Raw genomic sequence first — 24,159 nt, 5'->3', positions numbered from 1 at the left:
TAAAATATTAATTATATGCACCTACAAGATAGCTTAAGAAAACAAGAGTGATAGGCAACTTAATTAATTAAACCAAAGTGATTTAATTAATAAATGCGAACAACTAATTACTCTAACACCAATTACATATTAAGCTCTTCTCTTTATACCAATAAATAGTTGTGATGACTGATTTTTAGGCTGACGGGCCATTCTCAAGATAGAATGTATTAAAAGTCAATTTTTTTTTTAACATTGATTTTTTTTCAAAATTTTTGCTGGTTTCCAAACATATAAATCATGAAGAAAAAATGCTGAAAATTTCAACAAAATATATAAAATAATAGATTAATTATTTAAAAATTTTAAAACAATGTTTTTTTGAATTTAATAAAATAAGTAAATACAAATTAATTGTGCAATGGGGTGCATTTTGGTCTTTCTATAGCCATTAGCAATTATGGCCTTCCCACGTAGGACATTATATTTCTGAGTAATGAAGAATACATAGTGGAGGTACTCCATGTAGTGTTATTAGTGTCTTATTGTATCCCTGAATTCTAGTGAACTTTAGAGCTCTTTTCGGTTGGATTACAGTTGTAATTGGAAAATTTGGTTTGATCTTGTCTTTGGATAATTGGAAGGGGTTCTTTATATTAGAAAATAGGAGTTTGATGAATTTGTTGTTATAATTGGTTATATTGTTTGTATTGATGGTCAACTCTTAATTTTGACTTTATGATGGTCAGTTTATGGTTATAAGAGGAAAGATACCTGATGATGTGCAGTTTATGATTTTGTTACTTGCTAGTTACTCACATTAAAAACTGAGGAAACATATCTGAAGATAGTTTCTAACTCCCAATTCAAAAAGATATTATTGTTGAAGGAAGGTCAATTGTAGATACACATTAAAGAATGGGGAAAGATGCCTGATGATACAATATATGACTCTCATAACTGGCCAGTTCAAAAATATGTAACAAACACATAGAATTGTATTATTATTTATTGGCTCTTTAAAACTATAGAGGATAGAGTTGTATGAGCAAAGTTGTCATACCAATTTGAGATTATCTTCACCAGAAGCTCAAAGGAAGGCATTGGAAGAAGCCATACACAATTTTAATGAAAATAACAAACTTTGGACAATTATAGATGTTGCGATTATCATTAAGCTGATACCAAATGAAAGAATTAAAATATAAAACGCTAATTTTATTGATTCAGATTTTCTATATACATTTAGATACATACAGAATTGATACTGATTTATTTCACATTGATATGTGAATAACTTTATATAACCTTATTTTCCCTTACAAAAACTACTTATGAGCAACTATATATCTAACTAATTTATTTAGTTAAACTAAACTTAGAAACTAACCTAATTAATGTAATAAATCTAACATTCCCCCCTTATTACATTAATTATCTAACTAATTTATTTATTTAAACTAAACTTAGAAACTAACCTAATTAATGTAATAAATCTAACATTGCCTCTTATTACATTAATTCAACAGATCTAGCATTCCCCCTTATTAGAAACAAGACATAGTTTCTCCAAAATTTCACATCTCCATGAAGTGTGTCTAATGCCTCCTTTGGTGATGCACATGAGATGCCTTTCCTCTAAAAGTCCACATCTCCTCCAAGTGTGTCTAACGCTTCCTCAAGTGCTATAGAAACAATCACCACTAATATGTTTGCACATGGATGCCCTTCCTCTAAAAGTCAACATCTCCAAGTGTTTGTAACGCCATTCTTCAAATATGAATGTCTTTCCTTCGAAAGTTGACATCTTCTCCGAGTGTTTCTAATGTCGTTATTCAAATCTTGTGCCCCTCCCCCCCCCCCCCCCCCCCCCCCCCTCCTCACTCCATAGAAGGAAAATCACACAGCCAAGCCCCCTCTTTTCTTTAGGGGCAAAAATCTATCAAGCCTTGACTTTACAAGGGCACAAATATTTGATTCCCGTGCAATAATCATTTCTAAGTGAGAAGCTAGCTCAAGATGATAAAAATCCTTCAACCTCCATTGCCTCTAGCCTCCTATTTACTTCTATTCTTTATAGCAAAAATCTTGTAGCTTTTTCACCAATCCACATACAATATCCCATAGATTTTTTTTCAATCAAAAGCAATTGTATCTTAATTTTCCATGTGTAAAATTCAAAGCCTTCAAACTTAGCAATAGTAGACATTTTATCCATTTTCCTCTTGATTCCTTTGAAAGAAAATCAAGCAACTTAAATAAAGTGCACAATAGAAAAGTGAACACTCTTTATCCAACACTGCAGGAAATGGTTCTCCAAGTTGACTAGCATATGAACCAAAGCAATTTGCAAATTATGAAAGGCCAAGAAAAATCTTTGTCATAGAAACATCGCATACTCTCCAAATTGATGATCTCACAGAATACTAGATAGACATATGGTAGCATTGCTCATGATCTTATTGCAAAAGAGAAAAATAACTAAATTTAATGAAGCTTCTCCCTTCACTTTCACATAGTAATTTGATGTTAATAGATAGTGTTCTTTGGCAATGATTCCATTCCTCGATCCATTTTTTTGAATGCGCTGATAGGGAATTTGTCTTCTTCGACTCCTCAGACCGTTAGAAACATATATTCTTTCTATAAAACAGAATTATTCGAATTGCGTCTATAATGAATGCAATGCCCTTGAGTACTGTTTGAAAACTTCACTATTGCATACAAGCATTGTCGTCATTGCTAGGCACAACACATTTTCATCTCATAGTTAATTCTCCATTGCTTGTGTACCTGGCTCTGATACCAAATGAAAGAGCTAAAATATTAAATGTTGATATTATTGATTCAGATTTTATAGATACATTTTGATGCATACAAAATTGATACTAAATTATTTCACATTGATATGTGAACAACTTTATATAACCTTATTTTCCCTTATAAAAATTACTTACGGGAATAACTTTCGAGCAACTATATATCTAACTAATTTATTTAGAAACTAACCTAATTAATGTAATAAATCTAACATTCCCCCTTTCTTACAAATCTAACATTCCTTTCTATTTTTTGTTTGGTTCATCAATTATAATATGAAATAGGAATACATATTCCCACTTTATAGCCATTCCTATTCCCAATATCCATTCCTATTCTCAATATAATAATAAATATGTCATTCGCATGTCTGATCTTATCGACAATCTCATTTATCCATTTTTCCCTTCCCTTTTAAGCAAGTTAATATGTTATTAGTGGCAAATGATGATTCGTTGATGATCCATATAATGTTCAGTCTATGTTTAAAATATTTATATTTTCATATATCAAAATGCTAATGTTCTTTTATGTGAAGCTATTTTATGTCTTTTGGTTATGAAAATATAAGGTTGCATTACAGCTATATTTCTACCTAATGCTTGCAGGGCAGTTCCCCAATATAGGGGACATGCTTGTGCATAAGAAAATAATGCATCTGAATATAGCAAACAATTTCCTTGTTTGGCAAGTTTGATCGATGATCACATTGTACGAGCCTCTCATTTTTTTCCTTCACAAATTTCCCTAATTGAACTGCAATATCTATTCTACAATAGAAAACAATAGATTGGGTATAAACTATTGTTGTGTCTGCTTTGACTTCTGTATAAGCGATTGGCTGCCAAGATTATCCTTTTTCTCTGCAACAAAAACATAAACATAAATGCAGAGTCATCTAAATGGATAGTACACTTCTACCTATTATAGAGCTCCTACGAACCTTTCAGTTGCTAGCATCTGTTGCATGCAGTTATAAATCTTTATGTCTACTCAATTTTTATTTTGGTGAAGTTGGATATGTTTTTTCAATACAAAATATGCAATATTCTTAAGTTCTTTTAAAAATCATCTCACTTATGTGAGGTCCATTCAAAAAATTGGAACAATTTCCCAATATACAAATATCACATCTTTACAATTAATTTTCTTTATCTAAGCTTGGTCAGATCTGAATATAGATCTGTTTACACCTGACTTTGGTTAGTGACATTTCTCTAACAAGGAGACCATGTCACATTCATTATTACATACATAATCTGATTGTGACATACGCTCACTACAAAACCATTTACATTACATTTCTCTAACAAGAAGACCATGTTACAATCTATGATTTGAAATTGATATTTTTTCATATTATAAAAATAATTGGAAATGAATGAGTATTCATGAATGGATATTCTACTAGTTTTAAATGACCACCCTTAAACATCACACACTAAGGAATAAATTAAGCCTAGAAAAATAAATCAATTTTGACTATTTAACACTTTTAGCCTAGAAATCAAGCCTTAATGTGTGATGTTTAAGCCATTTTGTTTCAAATGCCAAACATTTAGTAAAACCATCTTTGTGAAGCTCATAACTTTTAGCCAAAAAAAACACTTATGTTACACAAGTTAAAGAACTCATATGTTACATCTTGATATAGAAGAAAACTTTTGCCATTGTGTATGAAAAGAACACTCACGATTCATTGTTGAGAAACACAAATGCAATCTCTTTTTATCCATCTTTGCCATAACCTCTTATCATATTACGTGGAATAATAATTAACGAGCAACCTAATACATTTAGGGGCTACCGATCAACCTAATACTAAACACATCTACCATTGTTGGCAAACAAATTTTTCTTTAAATAAAAGAAATAAATAAAAGATTCTAAGCCCAAATCTCACAAGAAAAATACAATTTTCTAATAGTTAAGGAATTTCCACCTCTTCAATTCCTCTCTTAATTTTAGTAAGGTTAAGCTCCCTTATTATATTTTCAATCACAATTGCTTTTCAAGTAAGAATTACTTTTAACCAGAAAGTAATAAGGCTTCCCATCTATTATTAGATAGAGGGAATAATCTAAATAACAACAATTAAATAAACACAAATGCAGACAAAGGAGAGAACACATAGTTTCTCTATCAATCACATTCCGAATAACAATCAAAATTGATACATATTTACCATAAAAAGAAATATCCATCATCAAAGGAATTTCAATAATTCAATACTAAATTAATAATGAGTATATTCAAAGCATACATCTTCGAACATTCAACCATTTCCCTTAAAAAGGAACAATACTATTCAGATATAATATTGGAAAACTTAGAAAACTTGCACAACTATAAAATTCAGATAAAATGGTCACAACATGATAACCATCAAAAACTGTCAACCCTTAGCACTATTGAGTTTCAAACTTAAATAGAAAGCTATTCGAGAATCTCCTTGGAAACCCGATTCTCAGATAGAAAGCTATCTGAGAATCTCCCTGAAAACTCGATTCTCAGATAGTTAGAGGTAGTTATGGAAACCAACATGAAAAAGGGTGCGTAGACACAGAGTTTAACCTTTTAAAACCAAAAACTAAGAAGTCTTGAAAGAAAATAAATAGAAGAACACTAGTCATCCACTGATTGGTCAAGCGGTTCCTAATCTTTAGCATCACCTTGACCACATGCTAGCTTCCATGTTCTAAATGCATTCATAAATTTAGTCATGGCGGTTGTATTTGGGTTCTTGATGTTCTACAAACAATTTTTCCAAATGTCCTTGTCTAGCTTCATTTTGTACATAGTTCAGGTAACTGGGAAGTCATAGAGTACATGTTGAGAACATGTGTCTCAACCTTGCAATCTTCTTTTGAAAAATTCCAAAATTTGTTTGTGAAAGTTTTCCACTTGTTTATACATTGGAAATTGGTTAATGAGTTGTCAAAAATGAGTCTTGTCCATAGTAGAATATAGGTAGGTCATTTTTAGAGCCTTGATGACTCATTTTGTGACTTTTATGGGGGTCTAGACTAAGAGACAAAATTGTGGACGGGATTACTATTTTAACCTGGTTGTTTTTCATATTGGAAATGTAAATGTCAAAAATGAGTAACATCTGGCATGGTAGTTTTGCCAATGGTTTTGTAAAATCACAAGTGGTTTTCAGGTTGTAAAATTAGTATAAAAGGAGGGCTTGGGGAGGTGTTTGAGTAATTGAGTTTATTTTGCAAGATCGTTGCTAGAAGGAGTTTCTCTGAGTTCGAGTTGGGGTGATGCGCTCTTGTAAGAACTTGCATTGCAAGTGTATTGTAATCATCTTGGTTTGATAATACATTGTGCAAGTTTTGGAGGGTGGGGTTTTTCTCCTGGAAGGGTTTCCCCACGGTAATCACTATGTTATGTGTTCTTTGTTATTTTGATTATGTTATTATGCATTTCTTGAGATCTCTTCAATAGTTAGTTGAATTTGCATAATTGTCCTCTCAAAGATTAGCATAGGAAGCAATTCTGCACACCTTTGCTTCCTTATAGTATAGATTCCTAACATCACTTCACTTTTAGCCACCTTGGAGAAGTCAAACGATGTGAGATCAAATTAGTCTTTTACAGACTTGATGCATTCCTCATGTTGTTTGACCATGATCTCTACATCAAAATATCCTTCTTTAAGAGGGCTAGGGAAAGCCGAGTCAATGGAGTGAAAGTCCCTACCTATCTACTCTAGTAATGTTTTGAAATCTTTCTCGCATGATTACATCCTTGAGATCACAAAAGTATAATTGGATACCCTCCAGGCTATATTTTTTCTCAGAACTTGAATCAGCCTTGCATCTACATGTTGCGACGGGTTCTCTTCAAGAAATTTTTCTGGTCCAAAATCTTCTACTTCCACTAACTGAGACACCATGGTTGATAGTTTCTCGACTTCTATTTTCCAAGTCCCAGACTGAACATGGGATTCATCAAGTGCAATCTCGGCTAGAGAAACAATCCCATGCAAATTCCACACGAGCTCAGTGATTTGGCTCGTTACCACGTCAATTCAATTGGACATTGCAGATGTCATCATTTTTCCTTTTTTTTAAATCTTCTAACAATTGCTGATTTTTAGGGGCATTGGAATCAAATGCAATTTCTGATTGATTATCGAAAATTGAGCTTTGTTCTTTCAATGAATTTATATACTTAGCCATTGCATTGTTTTTAGCTTTTAGCTTTTTCTTCTCAATTTCATCTTTTTGTGATTGCAGCACAATGTTCTTTATAGACGTCTCTACCTAGTGCTCTTTTGTCTCATAGTTCATTACCCCTAAACCTGTGTGCATAATTTCAAAGTTTCTCAAGTCCGACTTGTCAGCTCCTCCTTTTTGGTTATAGGTGGCTACTAGACTATGCTTCTCCTAGTAGCATTGTCAAAAGTTATCCTGGTTGTGCTTTTGGTCCTTTTGGGTTTGGAAGCCTTGGTAGTATATTTATTGACAATATCATCGACAGGGAAGGAAATTGGAACTAGAATTCCTTTCCTATTCACCAAGGCCACAATCCAATTAGGAGTGATAGCATCCCATTGTGATTCAATAGCCTTTCCTGGGTTAGCTACAGTTTGCATCCTTAGATGAGATGAACCCACAGTCATTTGAACTCTCTGGCTATTTTCAATGAGCTCTCTGCCTTGGTCTTTGTCCTATTTGACATCAACCTGAATAACCTGGTGAAGACTTACTGGCATTGACATTTTAGTCTTCTTACTAAAAAGAGTTTTCTACACAAGAGGGGGATTATGAATCTTTTTCTTATAAATCCTTGATGACCTTCTGCTACTTGCAGTTGTAAGAACAACATTAGAAATAGGATCAACCTGGACATTAGCATGTGTGTCTTTTTTCATTTTCAACCAAAACTTTGTCTTTTTAATCACATTTGTTGTTCTTTAAAGAATATTATCTTCCTCTTTAGAATCCCAATCTATGGCAAGGTTTACTAGTTCAATTTCTTGGGGATTCTATTCAACCAGTTGACAATAAATATTTTCAATTCAATTCAATGAAGTTTTTAATCATTAAATGCAAGTAAATCTTAATTTAGATGAAATGCAAACCGATTGCAGTTGAGAAGAAACTAATTGAAGCAGAGAAGCAGAATGTTTTTTCGACAGTTGAATTTAAGTGCCCCAATAGTCCAAAGAAACAGCTCTAAAAAATTTAGAGCATGTGGAAGAGTTTCAGTCACTTTCTAAAGAAAAATCTTCAACTCAATTAAAGTTGAACAATGATCTTCAAGTTTCATCAGGCTCTTCTGAACCTGTAGCTAAAGGTAGGTTCAATTCCATTTTGTAAACAATTATCAATGAACTTTAAAATAAAAATGCACGTCTTTTACCTTTTGTTTTGATTGTTTTACCTACATTTGAACAGATTATACTTTATTTATTATCCAATTTCCATTTTTTTTTGGTCGATGATCAAAATTTTGTATCTACTTTCTTATCTAATCTCTGTTTCTTCTCGTATTGGTTGATGTCTATATTTATTGATTTATTTTATTAGCACTACAACTTTTGTCAAAAATAAATGCATGATTGTTTGGCATTTACATATAGTAGTTATTTGCAATCTATAATCTGTTTCTTAATTGTTTCTAAATTCAATTTATGTATGCTCATTTATATCAAGAGATCTTACTCAAATATTATACTCAATTTTGCTTCTTGTTTGTTTGGCAGATAACTTGAGCCCTATATCTAGTTCAAAGGGCCCCTCTTTATCAATTCTTACAACACCTACAACTACAACTTTTGAAGAAGATGTTTGACTAGAATGCAAATTGAGTTAGGTCCTAGGATTTTAGAAAATTTGCTCGAGGACATGAACACTATACCATGTTCAAATGAGGAGGAGGCCACAAAACAATTGACCTAGCTAAAACTTGAGCTTGGTCATAACATTTTAGAAAATCTGAATGAGATAACATATTCTCTCAAAGAAAATCTAAGCTGAGTTTAGAAAAATTTTTGAAGGGAATGACAAGCTGATGTAAAGGTGAAGACAACATTGCATGTTCTTGATAGTCTCCTTTACTTCCATAAAAGATGACTAACATTAATCGAGTTTATAAGTCTGTTTGAATTGATCTTTCATAATTTTAACTACTTTCAGATTCTACTTTTGTTTCAGTGTTGATCCTACTAATTATATTGTCATGATATTTTACTGACAAATTGTTTGTTGTTTTCCATTTCTTCTCAAGTTCTCTTGCTTATTTGTAATGGTAGAAATAAAGTAGTTTTCCTAAACACTTAAAGGGTCATTATCTTCAATTGCTAACATTGTTGCTACGCAGGTGCAAAATAAGAGATGATCTCAAACAATTTATTGTTGAAGCAAGATCAAGACTATTGGATGACACACATTGAAGAATGGGGAAAGATAACTGATGATAAATTTTATGATTGTGATGCTTGGATAGTTGAAAATGATGAAGGGACATCAAATTTTGACACATTAAAAAATGAGGAAATGTATCTAATAATAGTTTAACTATTATCGTTGACCAGTTGAGAAAGATGTTATTATTGAAGGTCGATCAAATGCAAACATGGGAAAGATGCTTGATGACTTCAAATGATGGTTTGGCCAGTTCAAAAAGATGTGACAGATACGTAGAATTGTATTATTATTAATTGGCTCTTAAAAGCTATGGAGGAGAGTGTTATGATCGAAGTTATATATTATTGTTTATTGACTCTTAAAATCCATAGATGAATGTTGTATGATCAAATTTTTCATACCCATTTGAGATATCTTCACCAAAAGCCACACAAAATTAATGAATTAACAATGGTACCATTTTGATCTTATCAGATATGAATACTGGAGGCTATTGAATATTGTATGATACAGATCCACTCTCTAAGGGAGAATGAATCCACAATTTGTGCTAAGGTTTGGTTTTTAAGTTTTTGTTTTTGCATATACATATTAACTTCCATGAATTGTTTTCAAAAAATAAATGTGATCGCAAAGGTCTGAAGTCAAATGTAATGGCTTATGGATTTCCTTACATAGGTTTATACATGTTCCAATTCAAGTGAATGGAGTTTCTATTTTGAATTTTATAATTTATAAATAAATCTTTTGAGGATTGATTCTAAAAATTGTAAGATTCATATATTTCTCTAAGTAGTGCTCTTGTTTATATGTATACTAAATGTTTTTTTAGATTGGAAGCACGCCAAGTGTTCGATAGAATGTCTGAAAGAGATGTAATCCTATGGACTTCACAACGATTGCCTCCTGTCTACTGCTCTAGAATTCCATTCAACAATCAATAGCCTCTATGTGAATGCATTTTCCTTTTCTTATATTCGAAAGGTGTGTGAAAGTAGGTCGATGTCCTGCTCCTTTTCATTAGAGTTCTTTCAGGTTTATATGTATACTAAATGTTTACATAGGTTTATATGTATACTAAATGTTTTTTTAGATTGGAAGCACACCAAGTGTTCGATAGAATGTCTGAAAGAGATGTAATCCTATGGACTTCACAGTGATTGCCTCCTGTCTACTGCTCTGGAATCATGCAGGTTGCTTCCCTAATTTGAAAGGGGAATTGAACAAAACTTAAGCTTTAAATAAGTGTGGGAAATTAGGTCGATGTCCTGCTCCTTTTCATTAGAGTTCTTTCAGGTGCAATATGATCTCTAATGATATTGGGAGGTGCTTGTAATGACACAGTCCAAGATCAAATCCCTTTCACTGCAATAAGATTTCTGAAGAGAGATCCAACATTGCATATCACAATCGAATAATTACACTTTTTGGTAAAGTTTGTATTTGTTTTGTTTATGTTAGTGTCTTCTTTCACAGATGTGAAGTAATACTATGTATCCTGAATGTTGTATCCATTGACCACAACTAATGGGGTAAGTCTTTGCCATCTCTATATTATTATAGTGTGTAACAGTAGTAAGCATTTTTTATTTTAATTTTTTATTTTTGGCTAGTAAAAGAATATTGAAGAGTATGGAATGGTCTCAGGTAAGGATACTTTAACCATTGAGATCTTGTATCGGTCACTCCACACATTTTGATTTTCAGCTAGTAAGATTAATGGTTCAAAGTAAAACACTATACAAGCTTATTAGGAGACCTATTTAAAAATTGGTCTAGAGAAATTACTGAGCAAAGGACAAGAGTTGGTTATGGAGCACGGTTAATTCCCTCTATATAGGAATACCTTTGAACAATGCTTACAATGGTGGCCCTAGGCTGGTTCCATCTTCATACCAATCATTATTAATTATAATGAGGCCTTAAGCTAACCTACCAACATGTAGAAATGAGTTGTTTTTAATCAAATTATGAATAGAAAAACTTAACTTTGTGGAATACTGATCAAATGGATAAAGTTCCTTAAAAAAATAGGATGTAAAAATACAGCTCCTCCTCTTGCAACTGCCTGTAAAATTTCAGCCAAAACCCACATCCAAGTCAAAAGTTATGACTCCCAGAAATTGATGCATCATTCTCCCCTTCTTGAAAGAAACGCACCTCCAGGGATTTTTTTAGTGGCTATTATTCACCAATTGGCTAATACATCCCGATTGGGCTATAGAAATTGGCTAAAAAAAACATCGTATACTAGTTGACCGGTTCGCCTAGATTTTATAAAATACTCATATAGTGGTCAGAACGTTCGCCACTATTATTATGTAATTTCAGTTTAGTAGTCGGGTTCTTTTCCCATATTTCTCTTTAATATTTACTCTTATTCACCACGGAATTAATTGAGTGTCTCTTTTGACGATCATCATTCGCCAAATTTCCATTTTCCTATGTGATTTTTTTTTTTATGAGGGACATTGTACTCCACAGACAACTTACCTTGATACGTGTCAACATTCCGGTGACTACCTCGACAATTCTTCTTCCTTCAAGAAATGTTGGCTGAAATTAAACCTCAACCATTGATTTTGGATCATCAGATGGTCTGAGTTCTCAAATAATACATTTAACATAATTACATTTCAAAACATAATTCGCCATCAATATTAATAATTTTATTTTTTTTTAAATTATAATTGCCATTATTTTTTAAAAATTGTCTAAACTATTAAAAAATTTGCCACCAAATATCCATCGATTGATGCATAATTTTCCAACACTATTAAAATTTTTTCACCCAAATGACATGTGATTCGCCACAATTTTATAAATTTTGGTAGAGGGGGGGTTCCTTAAAGTTATCCCTGCGCAACTCCTACAAGTGACTATCTGTGAATTGCTGTAATTTTATTGGATCAAAGTACATTACTGCCCACTTAGATAACCATGTACTCTCTATTTTAGGTAATTCATCCTACTATATCAAGTATCTATAATGTTGGTCATGCCTTGTGTGGAGGTAGTCTGATTGTCAAAGAATTTGGGCAATCTTTTCCTCCTTCTTATTGGGAAGGTGATGTTGCCAATCCACTCCCTAGACGTCATCTGCACTTGGAACATCTCCATGGAATGTGTATAAATTAGAAACATTAAAAACAAGGCAGATGTCAAGATTTTCTTGTAAGCTAACCTCATAAGCATTATCATAAATCTTTTTGATGATTTTTCAAGGCCCAATCTTTTTATACTTCAATTTATGATACATTCTTGTAGGAAACTATTCACACCTCAAGTAAACCATCACCAAGTCACCTGCAAGAAATATTTGTTGTCTTTGAGTAGCATCTATAGCAATCTTGTAACTCACATTACTATCCTATAACTTTTGTCTAACATCTTGTTGGAGCTAGTGAAGGTGTTCAACAAAGGCAACTCCATCATCACTAATTTTGTTTCCCATGAGAAGTGAAACAAGATCTAGAACACCTTGATGGTTTTGACCATAGACAATTTGAAATGGAGATTTTCTAGTGGATCTATTAACAAAACTATTATAGGCAAATTCTGCCTAGGGCAATGCCAAGTCCCACTGTTTAGGCTTCTCACCCACAATGTAGTGTAATAGATTTCCCAAACTCCAATTGACTACCTCAGTTTGATGATGATAGGCACTACTAAACTATGACTTTGTTCCTAATTTCCTCTAGAGAGACCTCCAAAAATGACTCAAGAACTTAGTGTCTCTATCAGAGGTAATTGTCTTTGGAAGGCCATATAAATAAACAACTTCTAAGAAGAATAGTTATACTACTCTAGTTGCATTGTTGGTCTTTTCACAAGCAATAAAGTGGACCATTTTTTAAAATCAATCATCAACCACAAAAATAGAATCATTACCTTGTTGAGTGTGCAAGAGAACCACTACAAAATCCATACTCAAGTCAGTCCATGGTTCAGTGGGTACTAGTAAAGGCATGTATAATCCTGTATTTTGTGAATGTCTTTTAGCCACTTGATAGATTCTACACCTTGCCACATATTTAGTGATGTCCCTCTTTATCTTGGACCAATAATACTTATCTTTAACCAAGTTTATTGTTTTGTCCTTTCCAAAGTGTCCATCTAGTCCCACACTGTGAAATTCCCTGATAATGTTTTCCCGCATGAATCCACCTAGTATACATAGTGTTTACCCTTAAAGAGGTAACCATCCTACATAAAATAGTCACCTTTCACATGATCCAACTTACCAAAAGATGAAGCCTTTAGTTATTGTACAATATCCCAAAAATCATCATCAATTTCATACAAGGCTTTAATAGCATCAAAATTAGTGACGTCTATTTCCATTGTGGTTAATAGTGCAGTGTGCCTACTCAAGGCATCAACAACCTAATTTTGTTTTCCAGACCTATGTTTTAGAACAAAGGTATATCCCTGTAAGAAAGATACCCACTTGGCATGTCGACTATTCAACTTCTTTTGTGTGTTGAGATATTTCAAAGCAATATGATCAATAAATAGCACAAACTCATGTGGGACCATATAGTGCCTCCAATGTCTTAATGCTTGAACAATTTCATAAAACTCCAGATCATAGGTAGAATAAGTCTTTCTTACTTCATTCAATTTCTCGTTAAAGAAGGCTATAGGTTTACTTGTTTGACTAAGAACAATGCCTATCCCAACATGTGAAGCATCACACTCTACTTCAAAAACTTTGTCAAAATTTGGAAGTGTCAATATAGGAGCTTTAGACCTTTTTCTTCAAGAATTTAAAACTCACTTTAGCATCTGTTGTCCATGTGGACTCCCTTTGGTACAATATGTTATGGGTGCTACAATATTGCTAAAATTTTGGATAAACTTTCAATAGAGAGTTTCCAACCCATGAAAACTTCATACTCCTGTTATACTAGAAAGACTGAGCCATTCTAGGATTGCTTTTACCTTTTTTGGATCCATTTGAACACTAGCTTGAGAAATGACAAAGCCTAGAAAGGTTAAACTTGTTTCCAGGAATAAGATCAATACGATGTTGAATATCTCTTTTGGGTGGGAGGCCATTAGGAGAAACCTCAACAAACTCCTCCAGTACCTTCATTACCTCAGGTGGCACCAAGTTTTCTTGTTCTTCTCCTCTTGTTAGTACTAGTGCATAACAAAAAACTTGTTACTTTCATTTCTTTGACAACTTCTTTTGCAAAAAACATGGTTTCATTCATCTTTTCATCCTTAAGTGGCAATAGAACCACTTTAGAGCCATCCTTCCAAAATGTGTAAGTATTTTTCTCCCCATCATGTATGATTTTCCTATTACACTACCATGGTCTTCCCAAAACATATGGAAAGCATCCATAGGGATAACATCACACCATATTTCATCCTTGTAAATTTTTCCTATGATAAATCTAACTAAACATCTTTTATCAACCGTTACTTCATTTTCTTTCTTAAACCATGCAATATGATAAGGACGAGGATGCTTTTCATATTGTAAATTTAATTTCTCTACCATTTCTCTAGATACCATATTCTCACAACTACCCCCATCAATAATAACTTGACATACATTTCCACCAAAAGTGCATCTAATTCTGAAAATGTTGGTCCAGAGCCATGTATCATCAGAGTTCTTTGCAAGAATTTCATCTTTTTTTTGGAATGATCATTGATCTCCTCATCATGAGGGTTTTTCCCACATCTGGTGAAATTTCTTGCTCCTCCTCTTCTAGTTGAAGCAGGTTCACCCTAGGCTTTATTCCTTGACATATTTATGGTATGCTATAATTTGAGCATTCAAAGTCTCTATGTTCTTCTCCACATGTGAAATAGGTAAAGGGTCTCTGTTGGTTTTCCCATCCTCTTCCACTACCATAACCTTTTCCTCGCTGAAATCCCCTTCCTCTTTCCTATTTTGCAAGATCTTGTCTAGAATTTGTATTTCTTTTGAATCCTTAGGAGGATTCTCCTCGACCTAATTAGAACCTCCTTGAAATGGTATTCAGGGTCCCCTTCTTCCTCCTCCATTCCTCTGATTATACTGTTGATTATGTTTATTCAGCCTTTAGAGCCAATTGGTAGGCCTCTTCCATACTACTAATATAATGCATGCTCAACTCATCTTGGATAGAAAATTTGAAACCATTTATGTACCTAGCATCCATCTGCTCATCATCTTCTTGATGCTCTACTCTCATGGATAACTTATAGAACTCATTTGTGTACTCTTGTATAGGGAACAAATTCTGCTTCAAATTCTACAACTTATGAAACAGGGTTTGTGTGTAATCCAAGGGTAAGAACTTTTCCCTAATTTTTTTCTCCATCTTGCTCCATGTTTTGATCTTTTCCTTTTAGTTTCTAGTTTTTTTCCTTCTAGAGGTGATCCCACCATATCATTGCATATCCTTTTAATTTTATGCATGTAAAATTCATCTTGTTTTCCTCCGTCATAGGCTTCCATTCAAAAAAATTCCTCATCTCATTTAGCCAGTCTATCAACTCTTTTGGCTTAAGACTACCAGCATAGTTTGAAACTTTGAACTTGATCCCTTCATTTTTACATTCTAAAGCCCGAAGCACTCTATCTTCATACCTCAACTCTTCCAAGTGTTCTTCTTCATTTTCTTCATTTTGATTAGCACCTTTTCAATTTCCCTCTTCATTTGATTTGTTCTCTCCTTATACTACTTGTATTCCTTGATTATCCATTCACTCATTCAACCATTCAATTTGCCTCTGCATATCCAACATAAATCTTTGCATTGGAGTGACACCTCCTCTTCCTCTTCCTCTTCCTCTCCCAACCATCTTCCCGCTCTGATACCAAATGATGCAGCCCAAACCCTTCAAAACAATAACTTAGAAAATTACACAACACAGAAGTTAAGAATGTCAGATTCTTCATTAAACTTCTCCAACTTTACTATGCCCCTACAATGAAAGAAAAATAACTAATTATTACAATTTTTAAAATTACCATATTTGAAAATTTTTTGGGAAAATAATTTTTTGCATTTCTGGTAATTTTCAAAACCATCCTACGAATCCTAATTTTTCACAAGAAAATCTCTCTACTAAGGCAATATGAATTGCCAACTAACCTACAAAATCAAGAATATGATTTTGGATTTATTACAAAAACAACTTTCTAAAAAACTAGAAAAAAACACAAAAATTCAATTTCAGAGGTCAAGATGATATTTTAGGCTTCCAGAAAAATGTCAAAATGGTCATCAATCAAGCTAAGCTCTATTGCATAAAACTCCAGAGCATAGGTAGAATAATTCTTTCTTACTTCATTCAATTTCTCGTTAAAGAAGGCTATAGGTTTACCTACTTGGCTAAGAACTATGCCTATCCCAACATGTGAAGCATCACACTCTACTTCAAAAACTTTGTCAAAACTTGGAAGTGTCAATATAGGAGCTTCTGTTACCTTTTTCTTCAAGAATTTAAAACTCTCTTCAACATTTGTTGTCCATGTGAACTCTCTTCCTTTGGTACAGTATGTTACTACTAAAATTTTGGATAAACTTTCAATAGAAAGTTGCCAACCCATGAAAACTTTGTACCCTTATTATACTAGAAGGATTGGGCCATTCTAGGATTGCTTTTACCTTTTTCTGGATCCATTTGAATACTAGCTTGAGAAATGACAAAGCCTGTAAAGTTCAATCTAGTTTGCATGAATCTACACTTCTGCAAGTTTGCAAAGAGTTTCTCCTTTCTTAAGACATTCAAGATGATCATCAAGTGTTGTAAGTGTTCTTTCTTTCTTTTATTATAGATCAAAATATCATCAAAGTAAACTACAACAAACTTACCAATATAAGGCCACAATATTGTATTCATCAACTGCGTAAATGTGCTAGGTGTGTTTGAAAGCCCAAAAGGCATAACCATCCATTTGTACAAACCATCTCTTGTCTTAAATGTTGTCTTCAATTCATCTCCCTCTCAAATACAGATCTAGTGGTAGCCACTTCAGAGATCAATCTTGCTAAAGTACTTAGCCCCCAGTAATTTATCCATCATGTCTTATATACGAGGAATAGGAAACAAGTACTTAATGGTAATATTATTGATTTTTTTTTGTCAATTCACATCCTCCATGTGTCATCCTTCTTTGGAGTCAACACTATGGGTACTCCACAGAGACTCATGCTTTCCCTAACCAGACCCTTTTGAATCAGTTATATCACTTGTTTATTCAACTTTGCATGTTATGTTGGATTGAACCGATGGGTTGCTTGATTAGGTAGAGTTTCTCTAGGAATAAGATCAATATGCTGTTGAATATCTCTTTTGGGTGGGAGACCATCATGTCGTTCATCAGAAGCAACATCAACCAACTCCTCTAGCACCTTCATTGCCTTGGGTGGCACCAAGTTTTCTTGTTCTTCTCCTTTTTTTAGTAGTAGTGCATAACAAAAAACTTGTTAATTTCATTTCTTTGACAAATTCTTTTGCAGATAACATGGTTTCATTCTTCTTTTCATCCTTAAGCGGCAATAGAATCACTTCATACCCATCCTTCCAAAATGTGTAAGTATTTTCCTCCCCATCATGTATGACCTTCCTATCATACTATCATGGTCTTCCCAAAAACATATGGTAAGAATCCATACGGATAACATCACACCATATTTCATCCTTGTAAATTTTTCTTATGGTAAATCAAACTAAACATCTTTTATCACTTGTTAATTCATTTCCTTTCTTAAACCATGCAATATGATAAGGACGAGGATTCTTTTCACATTGTAAATTTAATTTATGTACCATTTCCCTAGATATCATATTCTCACAACTACCCCCATCAATAATAACTTGACATACATTTCCACTAGAAGTGCATCTAGTTTTGAAAATGTTGATTCGGAGCCATGAATTATAGGAATTCTTTGCAAGAACTTCATGTTTTTTTCTTGAACGATCATTGATCTCCTTATCATGAGCATTTCTCTCACATCTAGTGAAACTTCTTGCTCCTGTTCTTTTGGCTGAACCAAGTTCACCCTAGGCTGTCTTCCTTGATTTATTTTTGGCATGTTATAATTTGAGCATTCAAAGGCTCTATGTCCTTCTTCTCCACATGTGAAATAGGTAAAGGGCCTTTGTGGTTTTCCCATCCTCTTCCACTACCATAACCTCATCCTCACTAAAATCCCTTTCCTCTTTCCAATTTTGTACGATCTTGTCTGTAATATATATTTATTTTAAATCCTTGGGAGGATTCTCCTCGATCGTAATTAGTATCTCATCAAAATAGTGTTGAGCGATGCCTTCTTCCTCCTCTATTCCTTTGATTTTATTGTTGATTCTATTTTTCTTTAGCCCCTAGGGCCAGTTGGGATGCCTCTTCCATACTTCTAATAGGATGCATGCTCAATTCATCTTAGATAAATTTTTTTAGGCCATTTATGTACCTAGCAGTCATCTGCTCATCATCTTCTTGGTGCTCTATTCTCATGGATAACTTATAGAACTCATTTGTGTACTCTTGTATAGGGAACAAATTTTGGAACTTATGAAAGAGAGTTTTTGAGTAATCTAAGGGTAAGAACTTTTCCCAAAGCTTTTTCTCCATCTTGCTCCACATTTTGATCTTTTCCTTTTTTTTTTTCTAGTTTGTTCCTTTTGGAGGTGATCCCACCATATCATTGCATGTCCTTTTAATTTTGTGCATGCAAAATTCATTTTCTTTTCCTCTACCATAGGTTTCCATTCAAAACATATCCCCATCTCATTTAGCCAGTCTATCAACTCTTCTGGCTTAAGACTATCAGCATAGTCTAAAACTTTGATCTTGATCCCTTCATTTTTACCTTCTAAATCCTAAAGCACTCTATCTTCATACATCAACTCTTTCAAGTGTTCTTCATTTTGATTAGCACCTCTTTGATTTGCCTCTTCATCTGATTCATTCTCTCCTTGTACTACTAGTATTCCTTGATTATCCATTCGTTCATTCATCCATTCAATCTACCTCTGCATATCCATCATAAATATATGCATTGGAGTGAGACCTCCTCTTCCTCTTCCTCTCCCTCTCCCAACCATCTTCCCGCTCTGATACCAAATGATGTAGCCCAAACCCTTCAAAATAATAACTCATTAAATTACACAACATAGATGTTCAGAATGCCAAATTCTTCATTAAAATTATCCAACTCTACTCTGACCCTATAATGAAAGAAAATCAACTACTTATTACAATTTTGAAAATTACCATATTTGGAATATTTTTAGGAAAAATAATTTTTTCCATTTTTGGTAATTTTTGAAACCCATCGTATGAATCTTGATTTTTCTCAAGAAAATCCCCCAACTAAGACAAGATGAATTGCCAACTGATCTATGAAATCAAGAATATGATTTTGGATTTATTACAAAAACAACTTTCTAAAAAATTGGAAAAAACACAAAAATCCAATTTTGGAGGCCAAGATGATATTTCAGGCTCCCAAAAAAAAAGTCAAAATGGCCACTGATCGAGATGAGCTCTACCAATAATCTTAATAGCTCCTCCTCAGGCAATTGCCTATAAAATTTCAACCAAAACCCACATCCAAGTCAAAAGTTATGACTCCCAGAAGTTGATGCATCACACAACCCTTCTTGTATGTACATATGCGTGTATGCATATGAACAAAATCATGTTGTTGGATGACTAGAAGATGTTTCTTGCAACATTGACCTTATTAAGAGGATTTCACAAAAGTTCCTTTATGGATCCCAAGCAATATTTATTTTAAATACCGTTACAATTTTAATTCTTGAAAATGTAGATACTTGTTGGAAATATAAGAGGAGTAACTAAGAGGGGAGGGATGAATTAGTTACTAGAAAAATATATCCTAGATCCCTTAGATTTCAATACAAATCAACACTTTGATTAAATTGTATTCGGTTATAACTCAGCAAACACACATGCACTCAGTTTACTCTAGCAAATATTGTAACTTGGTAATAACTAAAATAACAATAATAACTCAGCAAGTGCAAAACATAAGAATTTTTTTTTTGTGACTCAACTTAAGATTAACTTAGTTGCATACACATAAAATAAATAGCATGAACACAAGTGACACCAAAACATGGGAACCCAATTTGGGAAAAACCACCAATTGCAACTAGTTACTAGTTTTGACTATTCTAAAGTGAGCCCTCTTAGGAGCCAACCCTGTTAAAAGTTAAAAAACACGCTGTTAGGTGTGACCCTGTTAGAGGATTTAATCACCCTATTAGGAGTAACCTTGTTAGAGGTCTTTAAACACTTAAAATAGAAATGCTACCTTGTTAGAGGATTTACAAATAGCTATTAAGCCAACTCGGTTAAGAAATTTAGATCACTACTACAATGGTTAGAGAGTAACAATGAGATGAACTGATTTCTGATGCAACTAAAATGTTGATTATAGATCTCAATTTTGGCTTGTATACTTGATCTTTCCTAGTCGAATGTATCTTTACAACTCAACATGGATATTATGCTTATCCTTCTAATTCGCTTCTTATGAGAATCATCAAATATTTTATTTTTCCACACATTTAATCCTCAACTTGACCTTATATTTATATCTTACTCATGTTGTCAAGTCAGCTTGAATACAAATTAGAATACTTAATTTCAACTCCTCAGTCAGCTAGAACCAACAACTAAATCAATTGAACTGAATATTGCAAAACAAGAAAATCCTTCTTTAGCCGACCATGCTCGGTAGACACTAACTTAGAAATGATTTTCCTATGTTATCTAAGTGAACTCGATTAATACTGCATATTTACAAACTTCCTTTGGCAACTAAGTGATGTAATGCCTCGACTGGAGATCCTTGGAAACAAGGATTCAAATCAAGCCAAGATATTTTTTTTTTACAAGTATGAATGCACATGACAACATCATACAGGGATCACAACGATCGCAACGGAAGACTTCAACACAATCCCGACAACCAATGAATCTCTGAACGCCACTACCAAACTGACACACACAAACAAAGCCAACAACGAAAATGCACATGATGAGGGCACCAGAAACAACCACTCATCAACAAAACACCAAGCTAGGGTAAAATGCAGAATCCTGAAATTTGGCTAAGCCTAAAATCTTGAAGCCCTAAAAATTGGCTAAGTCTGAATTTCTGAAGCCCTCAAATTTCCTAGAATCCATAACTTATCTCTAAGAGGTCTGAAACCTATCTCAAATGATTTGTTGCATATGTTAAAATATATCTTAAGTATAAGGAATTATACTTAAACGATATATTTTAAACCTCGAAGGACTACAACAGAAACCCAAAAACTGAATTTCAAAAGAAACCTCCTGAATTCAAAATGCAACAACATAGGCTTGAAGAATGCCCAAAAGGGTATCCAAAACCACTCTCAAAAAGATCAAATCATGAAGAAAAGTGCCCGTTGATGGCACGCGCAAGTTTTTCACAAAAATCGTGCAACACTTTTTTACTAAGGGAGGGCGACACTTCTCCCTTACTGAGTGCGAAACTTCTCAAGAAGGCGTGCGCTACTGGAAAAGTATCGCGTGACATTTCTCACAAAGCCATGTGACACTCTTCCAGTGTCGTACGACACTTCTCCAGTAATGAGTGCGACACTTTATAGTATCGTACGACATTCTTTCTATGGGCGTGCGATAATTTATCAGTGTCACACAATGCTGAACAAATGTTGCCCATAGAAAGTAAAAACACTGCCAGAACTCAAAAATGGGGAAAAACCGACAAAAGAACCTCCACACCGAGGAGTACTGGATCCACAAAGGCTCAAGGAATGAACACTCGAGTGCAAGAACAACATAGAATAAAGAACACCAAACCATCTAAACTACAGCAGCAAAGAACACACTGAAAGTAAGCATTCAATGAACAAAAGCAAGATCGCAATGTACAGAAATACATCTCAGGAACAAAACAACCAAACTAAGTACGTGGTTCCTCCCAACCGTCAATAGCATCATAAGACTATCATGGATCCTAGCCATCCCCCGCGCGTAACATCCCAAGCCACCGACCAAATCGTCAGTACTGTCATAATAGGGACGTCACTACTAAAACATGCATAATAACAGCATAAGAAAATCTAACATGCTAGTGATAACGCATAAGATAATCCTACAGTAGATAACACCACCTATCACATGCTAAACAACAGTAAGCAATAGATATACTACTAAAGCAAATAACATCATCTAATCATATGCTAAACATCATGATAAGGGAATGCGTCAAGTAAACTAACATCATCTAAACATGATATCCAAGCATTCCAATGAAAGCATAAATCACAAGAAAACATACTCCGGAACCTGAAGTACCAAGTGAAGAAATCTAGCAACGGTCACACTAGGACAAAGATCATCTCTGTACACCGATCCCTAGCAGTGGTAAAGGTAGCTATGCCTACCAACCACGTGGCACCCGTAGGTCCACACCCGTCGTGCTGATGGAGATAATGATCCAACCACAAACACACGTAAAGCACAACATCCAAGGCTAACACTCATGTCAGACAGTATGATGGCTGAACCAAGATCCTAAGACAATGCAAGGAGTAAAGGTCCTGGTCAGACACTCAATAGGCTACTATGTAGGGGCTGACATCCTGGAGAGTCGCTTGGCATCAAAAACCCCAAGCTCGGATCGTGTGTCCTCAAACTTAAATGGGTGCTCAAAATTGTGTCCTCGAACTTAATTGGGTGCTCACACATTTTTCTTATCTCAAGTTTTATTAACAATCCAACATTTTATTTAGTTATCACTTATATAAAGCTTCCTCTGCCAACCCATGACGCCATGATCATCAGGCTGTGAGATAGAAGCCCCCTCCAGATGCTACCCTACCCTACCCATGCTCATCCTACAACAAGTGCCCGTGGGCATGCATACTCCCATCCCAACCCCAATGATCATAACTTCCGACAAATCCACGGAAGATTGGGCCTCGCAAGTCACCCAACAAATGTACTCGCGCGTACTCGTGTGTGGTGCACCACCATCATGAAGATCATAACACAAGGACAAGAATGAGAACAAAATGCAAAGAAAACACCCAACTGAAAGCAACACGGGAAGGACGGATTCTACACGAATCCCAAAGCCAATAAAATCATACATCATGAAATCACTCAACCGGCCTCAATTCGAGAGTATGGATTCTACACGAATGCCAATGATGTAACAAGACAAAACATCGTGAACTCACTCAACTAGCCTCAATCTGAGAGTATGGATTCTACACGAACCCTAGTGTTCATGAAACAAAAGCAAAGGTCCAAAAAAACCATAACAGGTGTAAAATCACTCAACCGAACACAACGTCGGGAGTACAGATGCATGACGCATCCCAATGTAACATAAAAGGTAAAAAAGTGGTTTGACTGATATCCAAACGGATCATCAAGGTCCACGACCCACATTGTGCCAAGAAAACTCGAGCAAACAGGGTGGCACACAAAATGAGGTTAAAACCCCAAAATTTTGGAAAACTTCAAAATTAAAACCCATTTGGCCTTTGGGTTCAAAAACCCCAAAAATCCAAAAATAAATGGAATCGGACACCGTATGCAAAAATGGCCAGCATAACAACAAAAAATTCGAAACCCTCATCCCAAAAAATAGGGAGATGTTCATACCTGCCCAACCGGGTACAACTAGCATACAGAAACGGAGGGGAACAGTAGTTCTCAGCCTCCAAACAAATGGCTACCAAAAATAGAAGCAGAAACGGAGCAGAAACAATAAAACGGGAAAGCCCTACCTCACAGCCAAAAGGGCAAAACGGGAATCTGAACCATAAAATAAATATCTTGCAGAAGTAGCTGAAAATCGCGGCAATCCAAGGTTTCTCTGAGATGGATCCAACGAGCCCAACCTCACGACGATCCCACGCCCGTAGCTCCCACAATGAACAAAATAGTAAATCCTTATGAAGAGGATTTTGGGTTTTACTCTCC

Source organism: Cupressus sempervirens, chromosome 10 (genome assembly GCF_028749045.1).
Source record: "Cupressus sempervirens isolate cs-2001-9-10 chromosome 10, ASM2874904v1, whole genome shotgun sequence".
In the NCBI taxonomy this organism is placed as follows: Eukaryota; Viridiplantae; Streptophyta; class Pinopsida; order Cupressales; family Cupressaceae; genus Cupressus; species Cupressus sempervirens.
Note: the sequence above shows the minus strand (reverse complement) of the source record.